The following is a 19,636-nucleotide window of genomic DNA, read 5'->3' on the forward strand; positions in this document are numbered from 1 at the left end:
CCCTATTAATATCCCCTTTGTTATGTCCATTCATCTACTTGTAAACCTCTATCTATCTATATGTCACCCCTAACTCTTCGTCTTTCCAGTGAATGCAATTTAAGCTTTGTTAATCTTTCTTCATATGAAAGATTTTTAATTTGGGGAATTAACTTAGTCATCCTACGCTGGACACGTTCAAGTTAATTTATAATAATTTATAATTTTTATATCCATTCTATAGTACGGCGACCAAAACTAAACTGCATAATCTATAGCAGGGTAAAACGCATATAAGGGACCGGAAGCCATTACCGTGGGAAACGTCAATAGTGGTTTCGTTCGTCTGGAAATGTCACGCAGCCCTAAAGGTTGTGTCACTGGGTTTCAAATCAGTCCTCTAAGTCGTACCCAAAACATCCCTCGAGATTGAGTCCTTGCGCCTCAAACGTAGCCCGCGAGTGCGGGTTCCTGGGGCCCCAAACGTAGTCCTCGAGGTCGTGTTCTTGGGGCCTCAAACGCAGCCCTCGAGGTCGGGTTCCAGGGGCCAGATGCAGCCCTTGTAACTGTGTCCTTTGATCCCGACGAATCCCTAGAGGCCATGTCCTTGTGTCTCAACGCAGCCGTCGATGGTGTGTCCTTGGGTTTTAAATGATGCCCAAAATGTTGTGTCTTTTATATCAACGCAGTTCTCGATGTCTTATCCTTGAATCTCAACGCATTCCTTGCGGTCGTGTACTTTGGTCTTCATGCGGCTCTCAAATTGTTGTCTTTTGGATTCAACGTAACCTTCGAAGTCATTTCATTGGGTCTCAACGAAGCCCTCGATGTATTTTCAATTCCTCTCAACGCAGTCCTTAACTTCGTGTCGTTGGAACTTAACGCAACCTTCCAAGGCGTGTATTTGGGTCTCAATATAATCCTCGACGTTGTGTTCGTAGGTCTCAATGTTTCGTTTTTAATAGTTTCTTTGGGTCCTAAGGTAATCCTTTAGGATAGTAGTAATAGGCATCCTGAAGTCTTGGGAGACTATGGAGTTGCGCTCTGTCGAGGGTGGAGTGTCCTCTTCAGGGCACAAAGCCTGGATAGGGTATTGGGTTACCCTACCCAAAAGGTTAATACCCAAGGCTTTGGGTATTAACCCACTTCACGAGGATGTGTTCTCGAAGCAGCCCTCAACGACAAGTAGGACTGATACTTCAAAGGAGACATCACTGAGAGGTGTAACCCACCTCTATGGTCCAACACCAAACCAACTGATACACTTAATTACCAGGTGCCAGATTCACGAAGCACTTACGAACCTGTACATCTTTTCTCAATCTTTGGCGGCTTTGTTTACAATTATTAAACAGTTAATGAGCTCCGAAGCACCAGGAGACTGTTTATAACAATAACAACAGTTGATTGGGAAACTTTCAGGCTTGTAAACTGTTTAATAAATTTAAATAAATTTAATAAATGTAATCAAAGCCGTCAAAGATTGAGGAAAGATGTACACGTTCGTAAGTACTTGCGTAACTGCTTCGTGAATCTGGCCTCTGGTACTTAAGAAATCAACTTAAGGTGTCCTCTCCTAACCTACCAGATTACCCAAAATAGAAAACGGAACAGTACGTCACTTTCTCGAGCCACTTCTTGTACGACAATTTTTTGGCCTTATGTAACGCATACGAACGAAAAACGACGACGTCCTGGACCATTCTCAAGTCGATTGTGAGAAAGTCACAATCGACTTGAGAATGGTCCAGGACGGACCGAAACGTCGTCGTCCCTTCACCTTCTAGTGAAGACGTCCCTTGAGTTTACTTTAGTAAACTGTGTGGTCTGGTCAACATTAAACTTATTTAATTAAGGTATAATATTTTGTTCTTTTTCAGAAAACCTCGAACCATTTTGCTGTTTCTTCACGTAGGCAGCCAACAGTGTATGGATTTGCATCGATTCTTGCCTCCCAGCAGCGTGGGATTGGTCGTTCCTTCAGCCAGTGTGAGGCGTGCTGGTACGGTCACCAACTCATACTCATCACTACCTCACGTTCCTGAGCATCTCCCGCTGCTCAGCTTCACACACGCTCCTCAGATATATGCTCAGAGTCCCTCAACTCTTCTCATCTCCCACTCCTCTGCTTCTACGCTCATCTGCCGCTCTTGTCCTTCGCTAAGCGGACCTCAAGACCAGTCTTCAGCGATGGTCATCCCGGGTATTCTTGTGATGTTTCTGCAGACTCAGGTCATATTTGGGGCACATGTCTACTGGAATAGTACAGGTGGGTCGAATATTTATGTATCTAATTTCGCCCTTGAACCGTTAATATAAGTTACAGTTCCGCTCCTGTGCCAGGTAAGTCCACTACGGGCTCACCATAGCCCGTGCTACTTGGAACTTTTTGTTTCCAGTTGTTGATTCTAAAACAACAGCAATAACCCTTGAGCCGTTTCTGTGTGGTTGGTGCATGACTTAGCTAGCACTTCGAAGTTCTTCAGACTAATTCTCCTCACAAGACTTAGTTTATCTAATGTAAATATTTGCTTATCAGAAGTAATGGCCTTACAGCGCAGAGGTCTGATCCTGACCGAGTAATTGTAACTTAATCACTTCTCTCATTCCAACCATTAATCATCATATTAAACAAATTCTTACAGAAACTGACCAATGAGACGCAGAGTTTACGAGTTAATTTTCCAGTCATAATATCAAATAAAAAGTTAAACATAGACCTATTGGTTATTTTTTAATTATCAGGGGAAAGCACCAAGCCACTACGACTATATATCACTGGGAAGGGGTCAGGATAAGGATTTGGGACGGGGCTGTGAAGGAATGGTGCCCAGCCACTTATGGACAGTCTAGGAGCCCTATGGGGTTAACAAATCCACAAGGGCCGTGACGAGGATTCGAACCTGCGTCCGCGAGCATCCCAGATTTCTGTGTGTGTCCTATGGGTTATATTTTCAACATTTTTCAACATGACAGGTTTGAATATACGCTACGTTAATCCAAGTAAGGTTATCGGCAGCGTTCGGAGGATGTCTATTGTCCAATGTGCTGCTTCCTGTAGCCAGAACACCCTCTGCGTCTCCTTCAATTATTACGGTGAGTACATTACTCAAGACGTTTGAACGCTGTGCGCAAAGGTCCCAGTGGCGCAATCGGTTAGCGCGCGGTACTTATTCAAAATTCAAATGTTCATTCAGGTAAAGTACATACATACAAGGTGAGATACAAAGTGTTGATGGATTTATAGATAAATTTAGTGGCTAAACATACAATGGCTAAAGCCACTATTATATTTATTAATTCTGCTAGAATTTACCTACTTAAAATTGTCTGTTAGATTAAGGACCTGCCCGAAATGCTGCGCGTACTAGTGGCTTTACAAGATTGTAAATACTATGCTATGTATTCTCACAAACCCAATGTACCTTCTTGTATATAAATAAAGCGTTTCGGGCAGGCGTTTAGTGGCTTTAGGTATTGTATGTACTCACTCTATCTAGAAATCCAACAGTATGTTTATAACTCATCTTCTATGTGTGTACTTTTACCCGAATAAACATTTTGATTTTGATTAATATCAGGAGTATGAATAATTCAGCTGTTTCTTAATTTAGATTAGAATACAAGGTGTTATTTTACTTGTAACACCTTGTACTAATCGTTACAGTTCTAGTTGGATTGAACAGATGTAGAATAATGCAATTCAAACGTACATATTTAGATAAATTTAAACAATTTTATCTTACAATTTGAGTGGTGATAAATACTGGTGAAAGTGTGTAGTATTAATGACAACAGTACACAGAGAACTCTCAGTACCGTGATATATCAACAAGAACATCCACATACAATGAATTTAGGTAGTAAAGCTGATGCAAAAAACATACACCAATAGCTCTAACATCGCAGATCATAACAATCTTTGAATCAGTGCTAAGAAGTAAGATCACAAAAAAGTATAAAATCACATCTACATAACATTGGTTCAGAACAGGGTGCTCTTGCCTCTCACAATTGCTAGACCACTATGACATATGGCCTTAGATGCTAAACAAAATGAAATCTGATACACAGATTCTGCAAAAGCCTTCGACAGATGTGACCATTGTGTCATTGCACACAAAATGGGTAAACACAACCAAAATGTGTACTTGGTTGTAACAACGATTCTTCGCGGCGGGAATCGTATTCCAGGGACCTGCCCGAAACGCTACGCGTACTAGTGGCTGTACAAGAATGTAATAACTCTTGTATATATCTAAAAAAAAAATGCCCACAAAGGGAATTACAGGCAAGGTAAGGAGATGGATCATTAACTTCCTAACAGAACGAGTGAAATAGTCAAGAAAGTAAAATCTGAATCATCCACAGTGAGAAAAAGCAATGTAAAATATTTAGGAGTAATCATGTCGGAAGATCTTACTGTTAAAGAACACAATAAAGTAGCTGACACAACTGCAAGAAAAATGACAGGTTGCATAGCAAGAACCTTCAAACAACACATTAGTGCTCTCTAGTGGAATATTGTTGCACACTAACAGCCGCATGCAAAGCTGCAGAAATTGCTAACCTGGAGAGCGTGCAAAGATCCCTTACCACTAGACTCCACTAAATAAAACATCTAAATTATTAGACCACCTAATTTTTTTTAATCTGCATTCCCCTTTTGCGTAGACGGGAAAAAATACATAATAATTTACACTTGGAAAATATTAGGACTGGTTCCAAATCTGCATATAGAAATATGACCACATAAGACCAAGAGGCATGGCAGGATGTGCAAAATTAGCTCCACTGAAGACCAGAGGTGCAATAGGCACGCTGAGAGAGAACTCTACACACTTCAAAGATTTCAATTTCAAACATCAAAGGGCCGAGACTCTTGAACACTCTTCCCCTACACATAAGGGGCATAACTGGCTGACTCCTCACAGTGTTCAAAAGAAAACTCGACAAGCACCTTCCAAGAATACCTGATCAACCAGGCTGTGAGTAGCCGCATCAAACACCCTGGTTGATCAGATCAGCAACCAGAAGGCCTTGCCAGGGACCGGGTCGCGGGGACATTGATCCCCGGACTCTTCAACAGGCAGGTAGCCACCCTCTAATGTAGCATGGATTGTTTGAACTTCTAATAAATAATGTGGAGCATTTGAATCAATAATAGATATATGGGAAGAAACATTGTAACCTCGAGTAGATGTATGGGGTGGAACGTTGAACCTCCAGTACTTATGTGAGATGAAACGTTTGAACCTCCACTAGATGTATGTGGATGAAACGTTTATTTAATGGTTCTAAAGTTTTTTGTTTATATAGGGTTGTCCGCCACCTGCGACACGTTCAATATTTTGTATTGCGCCTAATACACATTTTCAGGACGAACTGGCTTGTGCCCTTGTCACATATATTTTAAGAAGGCGTTAAGGAGAGACTATATTTTACAGATAATGTTTTCCTGACAAACCATTAGCAAGTTTGTGTAGCAAAACAAACTCGGAAACAATTGCATTGGCTCCAATTTATCTGTCAAATAGGTGCTCCAATGTCCCTCGTATTTTGTTAGTATAACTGGCCGCACTTAGTGCCTGTTGGACCATAAGTCTTAACGACATTGAGATTAGTTGAAGCACTATTTGAGTCAAGCTCAGTCTCATTGTATATAGTGCGTACTTAGTGTGATATACTAACACACATGTTGACCAGACCACACACTAGAAGGTGAAGGGACGACGAAGTTTCGGTCCGTCCTGGACCATTCTCAAGTCGATTGTGAGAATCGATTGTCACAATCGACTTGAGAATGGTCCAGGATGGACCGAAACGTCGTCGTCCCTTCACCTTCTAGTGTGGTCTGGTCAACATACTTCAGCCACGTTATTGTGACTCCTCGCTAACAAACATGCATTCACCAAGATGTATGTACTCTGTTACCAATCGTTCGTTACGGCTCGAAACCCTACAACAGCCAGACCTTAAATGTCTAGGGATACTACAACTGCTGTTCTCTAGAGCGGGTCACCAGTGTAACCCCGTGAATGGTACAAGGCACAAAGTAAAAAATTTCCCTTAGGACTGAAGAAATATACATATAAATTTTAATATATATATTAACAATATAATCAATATTATATAAAGTACAGATGAACCAGATCACTTATAAAACAAAATCCAAATACTTTCTCTCCCAGAATATATATCTACTATGACAAAACATAGAATCTCAGACTTATCTCCCACAGATGTTATCCCTCCTGAACTGTGAACGCCAAGAAATCAGGACTCCACCTGCCAAAGATTATTGGGGAATATAAACCTGGATATGCGTATGGAATTGTCAAAACACACAAGCCTGGAAACCCACTTCGGCCAATCATTAGCCAGATACCCACACGTTTCTGTGGGAAGAAGTTGCTGAGAACTTCGAAGCCAGCACAGATGAAGTAGTTGGTGAGACTCCAAGGTAGTGGAGCAGAGGACCTCGAGCTGTGAGGAGAAGCAGTGAAGAGGAGTGTCACGTGCTTCTGTAGAGGTGGTGAAGCACCATAGTTGCTCGAGGAAACTTCATGGTGTAGCAGCCAGGAGAGCTGTGGAGGACCCTAGCAGAAGGGTGAAGCACCGTAGTTGCTCAAGGAAACTTCATGATAGCAGCCTGGAGGAGCTGCAGAGGATCCTGGTAGTTAAGCCCGGAAGAACCTAAAGATATCAGGGTAGTGAACTTCCAGAGGTGGAAGGGAAGTTCTGGTGGATTACTTGTAGGGAGTTGATAGTGTTCGGTTGTCATTAGCGTGCAAGACGCAGTGAGAGGTGAATGACTGTTTGCATTCTTATGTCAAGGAGTGTTTTATACTGAAGTTTAGAGTTACAGTCGTAGGCTAGATTACCTACAGATGTATGTGTTCTAGGACTGATAGAGTGATCGATTGATCATTGTTGTGTATCAAGGAACATTTATACTGATATATGTTATTGCATTCAAATGCTGATTTTCTTTGTACACATTTATAGATACATATATATATTCTCTTGCTGATGGTGCAACAGTGTATGTAGGCTTGATCAACTTGAGGAGGTTGATAGTATCAGGTGGTGAACCAGGAGATAGGATACCACTTGATAAGTTGATGATAGAGTTCTGATGGTGTTGGAGTGCAACCTGATTGTAATAGTATAGAGTATAGGATTCATTATTATTATATGTGTGTATGTATCGTGTATGTGCTTTGTCCAGTAAATGTATCCCAATTTGCTGGTGTTTGCCCTTGTCCTAGTGAGGCTTCCCAGGAGGTAATAAAGAAGGAGAGAGAGAAAGAACCAAAAACCACTGCTGTGGACAGGGTAGAAGGTAATACTAGTAAGTCATAGGAGATTGAGGAGATCATATCGCATAAGGAGAGAGTGGGGAGTCACAGCGGCTCGAGTGGGTGTGTGCACGTGACAATGAGGCTAAGTGTTGGGGCCGCATCCCCTAAACGTATGACGTTGAGCCCCTCTCCAAGAGCCAGAAGCGCCAAGGGTGATCTCCTAGTGAGGTATAAGCACTCTACCGAGTTGTGGGTTGGGTTGTCCGTAGAGAAGGATCAACGACGACAACACAACCAACCCACACTATAATACTCTACAAGCTTCATTGTCCCCTACTTACCAAGCAAGTAACTGACAAAAGATTAAACAATCCATGGCTCACAAGTGGCATTCTCAACTCAATCAACAAGAAACATGAATATGAAAAGAAACTTAGGATTGGCCTAGTTTCAAAGGAAGTAACTAAAAGGTACTCATCAATGCTTACTAGTATCATAAGAAAGGCAAAACTTGCATATTATGTGAATAATAATAATAATAATAATAATTTTTATTTAGGTAAGGTACATACATAAAGAGATTTTACAAAGTTTGTTGGCTTTATAGATAGAGCTAGTACATACAATGTCTAAAGCCACTATTACGCAAAGCGTTTCGGGCAGGAAAAACATTAATGACTAAAGCTTAAAACTAATGGGTAAAAAGAATAAGATGTGTTGAGTACAAATAAAAATAGAGGTAAAAGAGGGGGGAACATTGTTGAAAAAGCAGCACAATTACAATTACAAATTATTACAGAAAATTACATTCAAACAGCGTTGATTTGAAAAACAAAACAAAAACAAAAAACATACATGGGTTGACAACAGAGGGGTAAGTTGAGTTACAGGGAATTTATTAGGTATAGCTTCGTTTTTAACTTAAACTGGTTGAGAGAGGTACAGTCTTTAACATGGTTGGGAAGGTCATTCCACATTCTGGGCCCCCTTGATTTGTAGAGCATTTCTGGTTTGATTAAGTCGTACTCTAGGAATATCAAAACTGTATTTATTTCTGGTGTGGTGCTCATGGGTTCTGTTACAACCTTCTATGAAGCTTTTGAGATCAGGATTGGCATTATAGTTTAGCGTTTTATATATGTATAATACACATGAGAGAATGTGCAGTGACTTAATGTCTAACATATTCAGAGATTTGAGTAGGGGTACCGAGTGATGTCTGGGGCCAGAATTGGATATTGTCCTAATAGCAGCTTTGTGTTGAGTAATTAGAGGACGTAAGTGATTTTGGGTAGTAGAGCCCCAAGCACAAATACCATAGTTGAGATATGGATAGATAAGGGAGTAATAGAGAGTCACCAGGGCAGGGCGTGGTACATAATATCTGATCTTAGAAAGAATGCCCACAGTTTTTTAAACTTTTTTTGATGTTTAGAATGTGTCCCTGGAAATTCAGCTTGTGGTCAATGAGAATGCCAAGGAATTTGCCATCTAATTTGTTACAAATTTGGGTATTGTTTATTTTGAGATTTATTTGATTAGAGGATTTATTGCCAAACAGAATATAGAAAGTTTTGTCAATGTTAAGGGTGAGTTTGTTGGCAGTTAGCCACAGATGGACTTTATTAAGCTCAGTATTTACTGTGACATTTAGAGCAAGGGGATCAGGACTGGAGTAAATGAAGGTTGTGTCGTCAGCAAATAGAATTGGTTTGAGGTGTTGGGAGGCATTTGGAAGGTCATTAATGTAGATGAGAAAGAGGAGAGGGCCAAGTATGCTGCCCTGGGGATCAATGAAGCAAATGGCAACATGAAAAGCACTTGGAAAACAATCTCTAGTATCCTAGGAACTAAACAACACTCACATAACCAAATAAAACTCTACAAGGATGGGGATATACCGTCAACTGGTTTAGAAATGGCAAATGAATTTAATAGTTTCTTTTCATCGGTTGGTGCTAATCTTGCCAGTAAAATCCCACAGACTCAGACACATATTAACACATATCTCTCAGGCAGCTATCCAAACTCTCTTCTCCTTTCACCAATCAGCCCGGCAGATATTGTGTTCATCATACACTCTCTAAAAACCAAGGCAGGGAACACCAGTGAAATTCCGTCCATTGTGTACACGAGAGCCTCCCATGCCCTTGCCCCACCCATAGCCCTACTGTTCAACAAATCTAGAGTGTCCCACCTTCCCTGATATCCTCAAAAAAGCAAGAGTAACGCCAGTCCAAAAAGGAGGCAATCCGGCGGACATAAACAATTATAGACCGATATCAAATCTACCCATTTTATCAAAAATATTTGAAAAATTTATTTACAAACAGCTCTATTCCTACCTCGTAAAATTCGACATACTCAGCCCCTGCCAGTTTGGCTTCCGGTCCCAAAAGAGCACCAACGATGCAATCATTAGTCTCCTTGACGTTATCTACTCAGCCCTTGACAAAAATGAGTTTCCGATTGGACTCTTCATTGACCTAAGAAAAGCCTTTGATACTGTTAATCACAACTACCTCTTACTTAAACTCCAGCATTATGGAATCCGAGGCCCTTGCCCTTGACTACATCCGATTCTATCTTAGTGACAGACACCAATATGTAACCATCAATGATACAACTTCTTCCACTCTACCAATTACCGTTGGAGTGCCACAGGGCAGTATCTTAGGACCTCTTCTATTTCTTATATATATAAACGATCTGCCTAATGTCTCTAATATTCTCAAACCTATATTGTTTGCTGACGATACTACCCTTATCTATTCAGACCTTAACCCACATACACTAAATAATGTTGTGAATAATGAATTAAAAAAAGTCCACTTATGGATGTCAACGAACAAACTAACATTAAACATCGAAAAGACTTACTACATCTTATTTGGAAGCTAATCTTAAAATGCAATTCAGCTACAGATAGACAACATTAACATCAGTAATAAAAATGATGGCAAGTTTCTTGGCCTATTCCTAGACAAGAGACTCAACTTCAGCACCCACATTCAACACATAACTAAGAAAGTCTCTAAGACAGTTGGTATACTCTCCAAAATCAGATATTATGTTCCTAACTCTGCTCTCCTCTCACTATATTATGCACTAATCTACCCCTATCTTAATTATGGTATCTGTGCATGGGGGTCTACCACTGCAAACCACCTTAAGCCCATCATCACGCAGCAAAAATCTGCTATCAGAATAATAACTAACTCTGCTTTCAGACAACACTCAGCTCCCTTGTTTAAATCCCTAAACTTGCTAAATATTAACTCCCTCCACACATTCTCTTATGTCAACTACATTTACAAAACCCTGTTCTTAAATGCAAACCATGCTCTGAAACTCTCCCTGGACAGATGTAATAGGACCCATTATCACCACACCAGAAATAAATATCTCTTTGATATCCCCAGGGTCAAACTTAATCTGTGTAAACACTCAATGCAAATTAAGGGACCTAGTCTATGGAACTCACTCCCTAGTGAATTGAAAAACTGTAAAACTTTTGCCTTATTTAAAAGCAAAACCAAAAAGTATCTAATTTCATCTTCTTAGTTTCCTACGCTGAGCTTTAAATTTGCTCTGTAGCTAGTGTTACCCAATCTCCTAATTTTTATGTCTTATCAAACAACCTTATCATTGTGTTCATTGCTGTCTTCTTTTATGTGCTAGCCATATGCTGTATTGTGCCTATCAATTTTTGTCAACTACCATTCAAGCTGTCATTGCAATCAATCTTAGCTACCTATGTGCTTTAATATACTGTACCTACAATTTTCTCTCATTTTTTGTTTTCATGCCATGTAACTGTTATCATTTTTTTCTATAAATTTTGCAAGTATTTACCTACTTAAAATTTTCTTAGATTAAGGACCTGCCCGAAACGCTGCGCGTACTAGTGGCTTTACAAGACAGTAATTACCATATTATGTATCCTCACATTCCCAATGTACCTTCTTGTATATGCATAAATAAATAAATAAATAAATAAATAAATGTTTGTAACTCATCACCTATGTATATACTTTGACATGAATAAAAAATCTAAAAAAAAAATCTAAATGTACTGTCTTCCAGCTCCCATTGTTACACAACAGTTTACCTGGGAAACATGTAAGGTTTATATTCAATCATCGTATGGGAAGTGACTGTGACACAGTTACAATTATTAACTTTTAACCCTTTACTCATGATTAAACCTGTAGGTCTTAACTCAGGGTGCAAAGTAAAACAAGAATTTACTACATGACCTCTTCTCTTACAATGAGAACAATATTTGCCAGTGATCGACCCTGTCAATCCAACTGCATCTTTATGAACTACAGTTTTGGGGTTTTGCATCCCCGACTGAGGTTTCTGAAACTTAGGTTTAGCAGGAGAAGAAATCATGTGAGTAGGAGGTGGGTTACATACTGGTTTGGACTGATATCCCTTGGGTTTATAAGAATGATAATTAGATTTATAATCATGATGATTAGAATGTGCTCTGAAATGCACTTTAGTAAGCAATTCATGTTCATCAGCTAGCTTGGCAAGTTATTGAATATCAGTTGTATGTTTTTGTTCAGCCATAAATGTGGATAGTTTTTCTGGTAGACTAGATAATACCTCTTCAGTAATTAGGAAGTTTTTAAGAGCATCAAACTCTGTAATTGCTAGTGAATTAAGCCATCTCTCAGTATTTAATATTTACTTAAGGGGGCATATCAAAAAATATCGTTATAAATTAAAATTGTTCAATTTGCTTATAAATTTTTTATGAAATGGTTATAGAAAGGGCTGCAACTGGTCCAAGTTTCACCATCACACCCTAAACAGAAAAGGAGAAAAAAATACACAACGTATTATGCAACGAATGTTCAACATTCTCAAATAATCTCAGGGAACACATGTGTCAACTAAAAGTCTACTATGTGCTGTAGAAGCACAAACTCTTGTAATAATTGTAATATGTATGTTCAATATATTTATATTTATATTTTTTTTTTTTTTTTTTTTTTTGCCAATTTTTTTCTCGTTTGTTATCAAGGGATTTGCATGAAACTTGCACACCTTGCTCAATGGATACCTATCTGCAAGGGTGCCAATTATGAACGAAATCTGTCGAAGTCAAGCTCAGCTACAGGTGGCCGAACTTGGATCTTTATTTTACTCTGGAAAGTAATTTACACCTTCAAATTACTTCAGAGCTTTCATTTATTAATCAATTTACATGCAAATTACACCTTATATGTAGCGTTTGTGCTTCTACAGACTCTAGTAGACATTTTAATCCAAAGTCTATTTGTTGATTTTATAAAAATTTATAAATATCATATATTGCATATTTTTTTAGTAGGGTAACTTTGAAAAATTATATTATTGCACTAAACACTTTTTTGATAAAACTGATCACTAGAATCCTTTATTATGTGCTTAATTTAATATCTGAGTGTTATAGAAATGATTTTAGTTGACACATGTGTTCCCTGAAACTATTTGAAAATTCGTTGCATAATTCGTTGTTTATTTTTTTTCTCCTTTTCTGTTTAGGGTGTGATGATGAAACTTGGACCAGCTGCAGCCCTTTCTATAACCATTTCATAAAAACATTTATAAGCAAATTGAACCACTTTTAATTTTACATCGATATGCCCCCTTAAGTAAAGTTTGAAATAGTTTGATCATACCCCCCCCCCCCTCTTCAATCCACGAAATTTTTGTATATGTACCTCTGGAATTTGTTGATAAGTATTTAAGATTCTCTGTCGGACAAAATTAAATAATATAAAAACTGTTGGCATCAGGGAGTCAGGCAAATACGTCCTGAGCTTTACCTCTTAGTTGCCCTTGCATAATGGCCACCCACTTTTCCACAGGCCTATCCATACTAATGGCGATTTTTTGTAAGTTCATAAAAAATATCTCAGGGTCTTCCTCGTTGAATTAAGGCAAATCAACATGTTTATTATTTTATTTGGTATGCTTCGTGTCATTCAGACAGATAATGGTAGTATTTTCTATTCTGAGATATTTAAAACATTTTGTGAATCTTATGGGATCCAATATAAATTCTCTAGCCAATAGCATTCACAAAGTCAAGGTGGAATTGAACATTTCCACTTAACTTTCAAACAGATGTTGAAAACTACAGGGGAGAATTCTCCAAGACATTAGGACCACCGACCTTTTGTCTTATTTGCAGCTGGAGAAAGTGTTGCAAACTGCCCTGAGTTGTTATACTAACAACCTATTATATGGATTATAGGTTGTTTGTTAGTATCCAAGCCTGATGGTGAATGGCGACTTTGTGTAGACTACTGAAAACTGAATAAGGTAATAGTGATTGATGTATTATCTTTATTGTTACTGGAAGAGTGTATTGACCAGATTGTAAATGCTCTATTTGTATCTAAACTGGATCTTACTAAGTGATATCATCAGATACCAATACCTGAAAGAGGTAGCAAAGTAACAGCTTTTATAACCCCTGATGGAGCTTAGGAATTTAACGTTATGCCATTTTGTTTGAAAAATGTTCCTTCTTCTTTTCAGAAGTTAATGAATACCTTGCTGAAAGATATGCTAAATTGCAGAGTATATATAGATAACATTGTAATTTATAGTAAGTGTTGGAACGATCATATTTCAGGTTTAATGAAATTGTTTGAAGTTGTGTTTTCTATTTTGCTTTCCTGACTGCAATGCATACGTCACCAATGTACATGTGGCAGACGCTTCACGAAGCTGTCGGAATCAGCAAAGAAAATACGAGAGCAACCGTACAGGGCCTGGGAGCAAGGTCAAGTTAGAGTCCATGAGGGTCTCTCTCAAACTAGCCTCACCTGGTCTACGTTGATCGTTGGAATCTCCTCAATGATTTAACACTTTAAGGAACTCCTAGGGTCCTCATCACATTTATAGTTTAGTGAATAATAGGCAACTCGGTGTTGAAGACACCTAGAGCTGAAGGCTTAAGTAAATAATTGGCAGTATTCAGAAGTGATTCAACGGAAACACCGCATAAAGCTTAACAGAAGTTTATTTACTAACTTAACAACTAATACAAATGCTTGATTTTCTTTAGATTGGTGTCAGAAAGGCTATGGGTGCATTAGCAAGACTCTTGACGTCTGGCTTATCGACTCGGATCCACTCGTGGAGTAACACCTTACTAAACACAGCTGACAGCCAATCATTAACACGGCAACCTAACTGCCGGTATACAAAAGTATCACAAGAGTTCCAACCGGATACTCGGGTAATGATGATATGCAATAAACACAATGGCACTGTCAATGGGACAGGCAATAACATGCACAATAATAATATCACACAATACTAAATGTGTGGTGTATGTGAAGCTCACATTCACAGACGAGTGAAATGTTGTGATACCACACAGATAAATACGCATACACCGTCGGGTGCCTTCACCTATAACCTGTGTCAGGTATGAGTAGGTGAGAACTGTGGTTGATACCTCAGATCAACACCGACAGACATAATAAACAATGACAAGATATTGTACTTACAGATAGGGTACCTCTCTTATTCACTCACTCAGGCACATTTATGAAAGAACTCGTAGGTGGTCTGATAGCTGGTTTCCTCGTTCTGAAGTGAGACCATTGACGTCAGGCTTCCCCACAAACCGTACTTGACATTGGGGTACTCGCAGGAGGGTGCGCTGTATGTCACAGACACATGTACACACTCTGGCACTGGCGGTGAGTATGGGTGGTGACGTCACATAGTACAGTGAGGGCGGCAGCTGGCGGGCTACACGCTCGGGATAGTGGCGGCTGATTTCATTATACCATACAGGTACACTTATGGTAAAGTCACACACAGGTTACTTAGGCAGCGGCACTCTTTAGTTCACTCTTGGTCACTCACAACGATCTTTGTCACCAGGGGTTACCTGATACCACTCTGTTTCGCTCTGGTGATTTGTCACTAGGCTTCTAAACAATATATTCACAGTCGCGATTCCGGGCGAGTGTTGGTATATCGAAAAAACGCTGTGTTTAACTTGACGGTGAGGAATGGACGGTGTTCAGTCTATTGGCCGATAGACAGAACAGAACATGTCTTCTATGCAAGGGTTTCCTCACGTGAATGCTCTTGCCTGGGGCTCAGGGCATCTCGTGGGACACATACAAGGGATTAATAGCATTGCAGCAAATGAGAGGGAACCAGACATATTGATCGTTCCCTGATCAGTAGCAGAGGTGACGTCATGAACCCGTCGCGACCACGTCACCGTTGTTATTCTCCATTGCGCCGGTTGAGGCTGACCCCAAAGGTCAGACTCTGTCCTGTCGCCTCGCTGGCGTCTCTCTCACACTGGCACCAGGCAATGTACTCTTTGACCCTTTGTGGCAAGTATGCTTAACATTCCTGTATCTACTTCCTGCCTGTTTTTGTAATCCACAAGTTAGTAAGGATTATCAGCTAGAGGATCATTACTACAACACTTAACGAATGATGATTGGAAGTACATGTTAAGTAGACAGACTATGGATCACATATCCAAGAAAGGTCAAGGGATTAAGACCGCAGCTGCTTAGCCAAACTAATAATTCCTGGAAAGAGGACTCAGGCTTCTAGGAACTAGGTTACCGCTTCTAACGGTAACGCTTCTATAAGGTTAATCGGATTATACCTTCCTTGAGAGGCGTGGTGAAATGTTTGAGGCCATGGTGGACTGGAGACAGTCTTGTTGTGGGAGTGGAGTGGTCTCCGTTTATGGCAGCAGCGAAGTGTAGCAGACAGCTATGCGAGAGCCTGATGTGATCTTAGTGACCAAGTTAAGTCTGCAGTATGTGAGTATTGAATGAAAGACTAACCGGGTGTGGAGCGTTGTAGTAATCATTCCGTATTAGGGACTTAGGCGGAAGTTACGAGTGCAAGTGGTGGCCGCGGAGGTCAAGTGGTCTATGGGTATTGGAAGTGTATTTACCTAATAGAGTATGTTAATATGGTATTATTTGTCAGTGTCTATTCTTTGTAATTAAATGACAAAACCCGACGGCCTTTAAATACCTTCCATATGTTCACTCATTGTGTTCCAGTACAAACCTAGTGGTACGCCTCAAGGGTCTGGTGTGTGTAGGAGTACACGGTGGTAGTAACGGTTGCTGAGGCAAGGTGTTATGTGTTGGGTAATCGTTGTGTTCGGAATGAACCGGGGTTCAGCGTCACGACATATTTGGTGGCAGCGCAAACAGGTTTTGGAACACTTTGAGAGATGAAGGAAGTGTGTTACTGGTTTAGTTGGTGAGGGAATGTTCGGGAATTGGTAGACGTCGGGTTGTGTTCAGGACGGTGGATATTGGGGTGAGGAAGGGAAGGTGTGTGGGCCAGTGAGTGGCCATAGTGGGGTGTGGGGCCAAGGTGTGTGGCCAAGTGGAGTGGCCACATTGTCCGGCAGGGAAAGGTCCCCTAAGGGGTGGAAACAGTAGTGTGGGGAAGGGATACGTGACGTTGTTAATGGTGGCTTAAAATTATAAGTGATCCTAGTGAGATTAAGGGAATAAGGCCAAGTAAGGTTACTGTAGGGTAAAGCGTCAAGCTGGTTCATACACGAGCACATAAGGGGCGAGTAGCCATGACGGGTACGGGTAGTAATAGGGGCGCCAGTGGCCAGGCCACGAGTAATGTCGGTCAGGGTGAGAGTGGTGATAACACGGCGGCGTTGCTTACGGCGCAGGCGGCAGCGTCAGAGACAATTGGGCAGGTTGCACAGTGGTTGAAAAATGTGTTGAGCACGCATGAGACGACTAATGCAGAACCTAAGGTATATGGAGACATACCCACGTTTTGGGGCGCCAAACGGGATTCGAAAGGTCAGTTACTGACGGATATTAGAACATTTTTCTTTGCTCTAGAGAAGGCGACTAGTGTGGGGTCATGGTCGGATCAGGCAAAGATTGCATTGGCATATTCCAAGGTGAAAGGGGAAGCAAAGACCCTGCTCAACTCGGCGGAAATTAGAGAAATAAATAGTTATAGCGAGTTTAAGCAGGAACTGATAGATCATTACGATGTGCAGCACGATGCAGTAGAACTAAAGGCTCAGTTAGCTGCACTTAAACGAGAACCAGGGGAACAATTGAGGGCGTTTGGCCATAGAATAAGACTCTTGGGGTGATGTGATTGAGCGGACGGAAACGCAGTTCACGGGGGTAATAAGAGATTCTATGCAACGGAGTGTTTTTTTCGGTGCATTACCGCGGGAAAGTGCGTTACACTGCAGGGAAGCTAAGTCTTTTAAGGAAGCGGTGAAACATGCAGTGTTTTGGGCGGAGAATAGCCCGACACATAAACTGACAGAGGATGACATTTTCAAGGAAGTGTCCCCTAAGGAACAGGCAAATCTTGCAGACACGCAAGAGAGACAGGCTCAGCTCTGGGCCCCAGTAGCTCAGCCAGTGGAGGATGGACCCGCGGCAGGGGGTCACACATTCCAAGGGCAAGGGGCGAGGTGCTCCTGGACGTAACAATAATAAGGGCTGTGAGCCAAGGGTGTTCCAGGGACACAATACGAGTGGGGTGTCGTGGGGACCCCATCAGGGTACTCGTGGGCAGCGAGGAGGCCATAGTCAAGGGGCACGTGGAGGCAGGTTCACTCCTGCTCCACCTAGGTACTCGCCTGCTCAGGGAGCAACAGGAATGTACCACCAGAACCAGGGTACCGGTAGAGGGTATTCCCGGGGAACGGGGTACACTGCAGGTAAACACGAGCCAGAACGACCTAAGCAGACAAAAGTGTGTAAGCTGTGTGGTGACGGTGGTCACTTGGCCTGGCAGTGTAAGCGTTTTGTGCCGCCTAATTACCAAGTGTGTACAGTAGGGGGTGGCGGACAGTGGTTGTGTACCGTCGGGTCGGGTCATCCCATAAAGGTGCATTTACGGTTAAAGGGCACTATCTATACAGCCTTGGTGGACACCGGTGCTTCCGTGTCCATCATGAGTCGTAGCGTGTTAGGATCAGACGTCAGGCTGATACCTAACAACAGAAGATTAACAGCGGTGGGGGATAATGCGTTGCGGGTGTTGGGAGAGACAACTGTGGATTTCCAGCTAGAAGATAGGTGGTTTAAACATAGTTTTGTAGTAATACAGGATATAGGGCTGAAACATACCAGCATTATCTTGGGAATTGATTTCCTCGAAAAATACTCATGTACCATAGCGTTCAGCGCAAGGGGGAATAAATTGGTATGTGGGGGTCAAGCGGTAGACGTTAACAAGGTGAGGAGTAGAGAAGGAGTAGCAGTAATGAGGGGTAACTGTGGTAACTCGGCTGGGGACCAGAATATACAGTGGGCAGTCACGGTACCCAAGGATGTCACCATTCCGGGAGAAGCATCCTTAGTGATTAAAGTGGCATGTAAAGCTAATGGAGTAGACGTTGTTCAAATTGAGCCATTGGATAATCCAGCAGGGTTGGTGATAATGGAGACTATTGAAGACATAAATGAAGGGGTAATTCGGTTGAGGGTTTTTAATCCCTCTCGGTGGCCAGTCAACTTGAGTAAGCATGCACAGGTAGCGTGGGGGCTCCCTGTGGAGGAGATTATTGCAGCCATGTCAGTAAGTCAGAGTGAGGGCGATGAGGATAGAATGGATAAATTAATGGGAATAGTGAATAGATGTCCATGGAAAGGGAGGTTAAGGAAGCCTTAAGGGGCTTAGTCAGGGAGTTCCCGGATGTTTTTGTGTTGAGAGGGGAACCCCCAGGGTGCATTACTCAAGGAGCACATAGGATTGAGGTAGAGGGCGCACATCCAGTATATACGAGAGCATATAGCATACCAGTGGCACACCAGAGGGAGGTGAAAGAGGAGATAAGCCAGCTAAAGGAGCATGATATCATTGAACCATCCAGTTCACCGTGGCACAGCCCTCTCGTAGTAGTCAGGAAAAAGAATGGGGGAGTGAGGTTATGTGTAGATTTCCGCAGAATAAACAAGCTGACGAAGGACGAAGCATACCCATTACCTAACATACAGGACACATTGACACACTTGAAGGGTACACAATATTTTACCACATTAGACCTACTCAGTGGGTATCACCAGATACCCCTGGAGGAAGAGTCGAGGGAAGTCACAGCGTTTAGTGCGAGCAACAACGACCTCTGGCAATATAAACCACTTCCAACGAGCTCTGCCAATATAAACCACTTCCAACGAGCTCTGCCAATATAAACCACTTCCTTTCGGGTTGAAGTCAGCACCTGCTGTGTTCAGTAGGCTAATGATGAGTGTATTATCGGGGTTGATAGGTCCCACAGCGTTGCTGTACCTCGATGACGTAATCGTGCTGGGAAAGTCATTAGAGGAGCACATGCATAA

This window comes from Procambarus clarkii, chromosome 65 (assembly GCF_040958095.1).
Source record: "Procambarus clarkii isolate CNS0578487 chromosome 65, FALCON_Pclarkii_2.0, whole genome shotgun sequence".
NCBI lineage: Eukaryota > Metazoa > Arthropoda > Malacostraca > Decapoda > Cambaridae > Procambarus > Procambarus clarkii.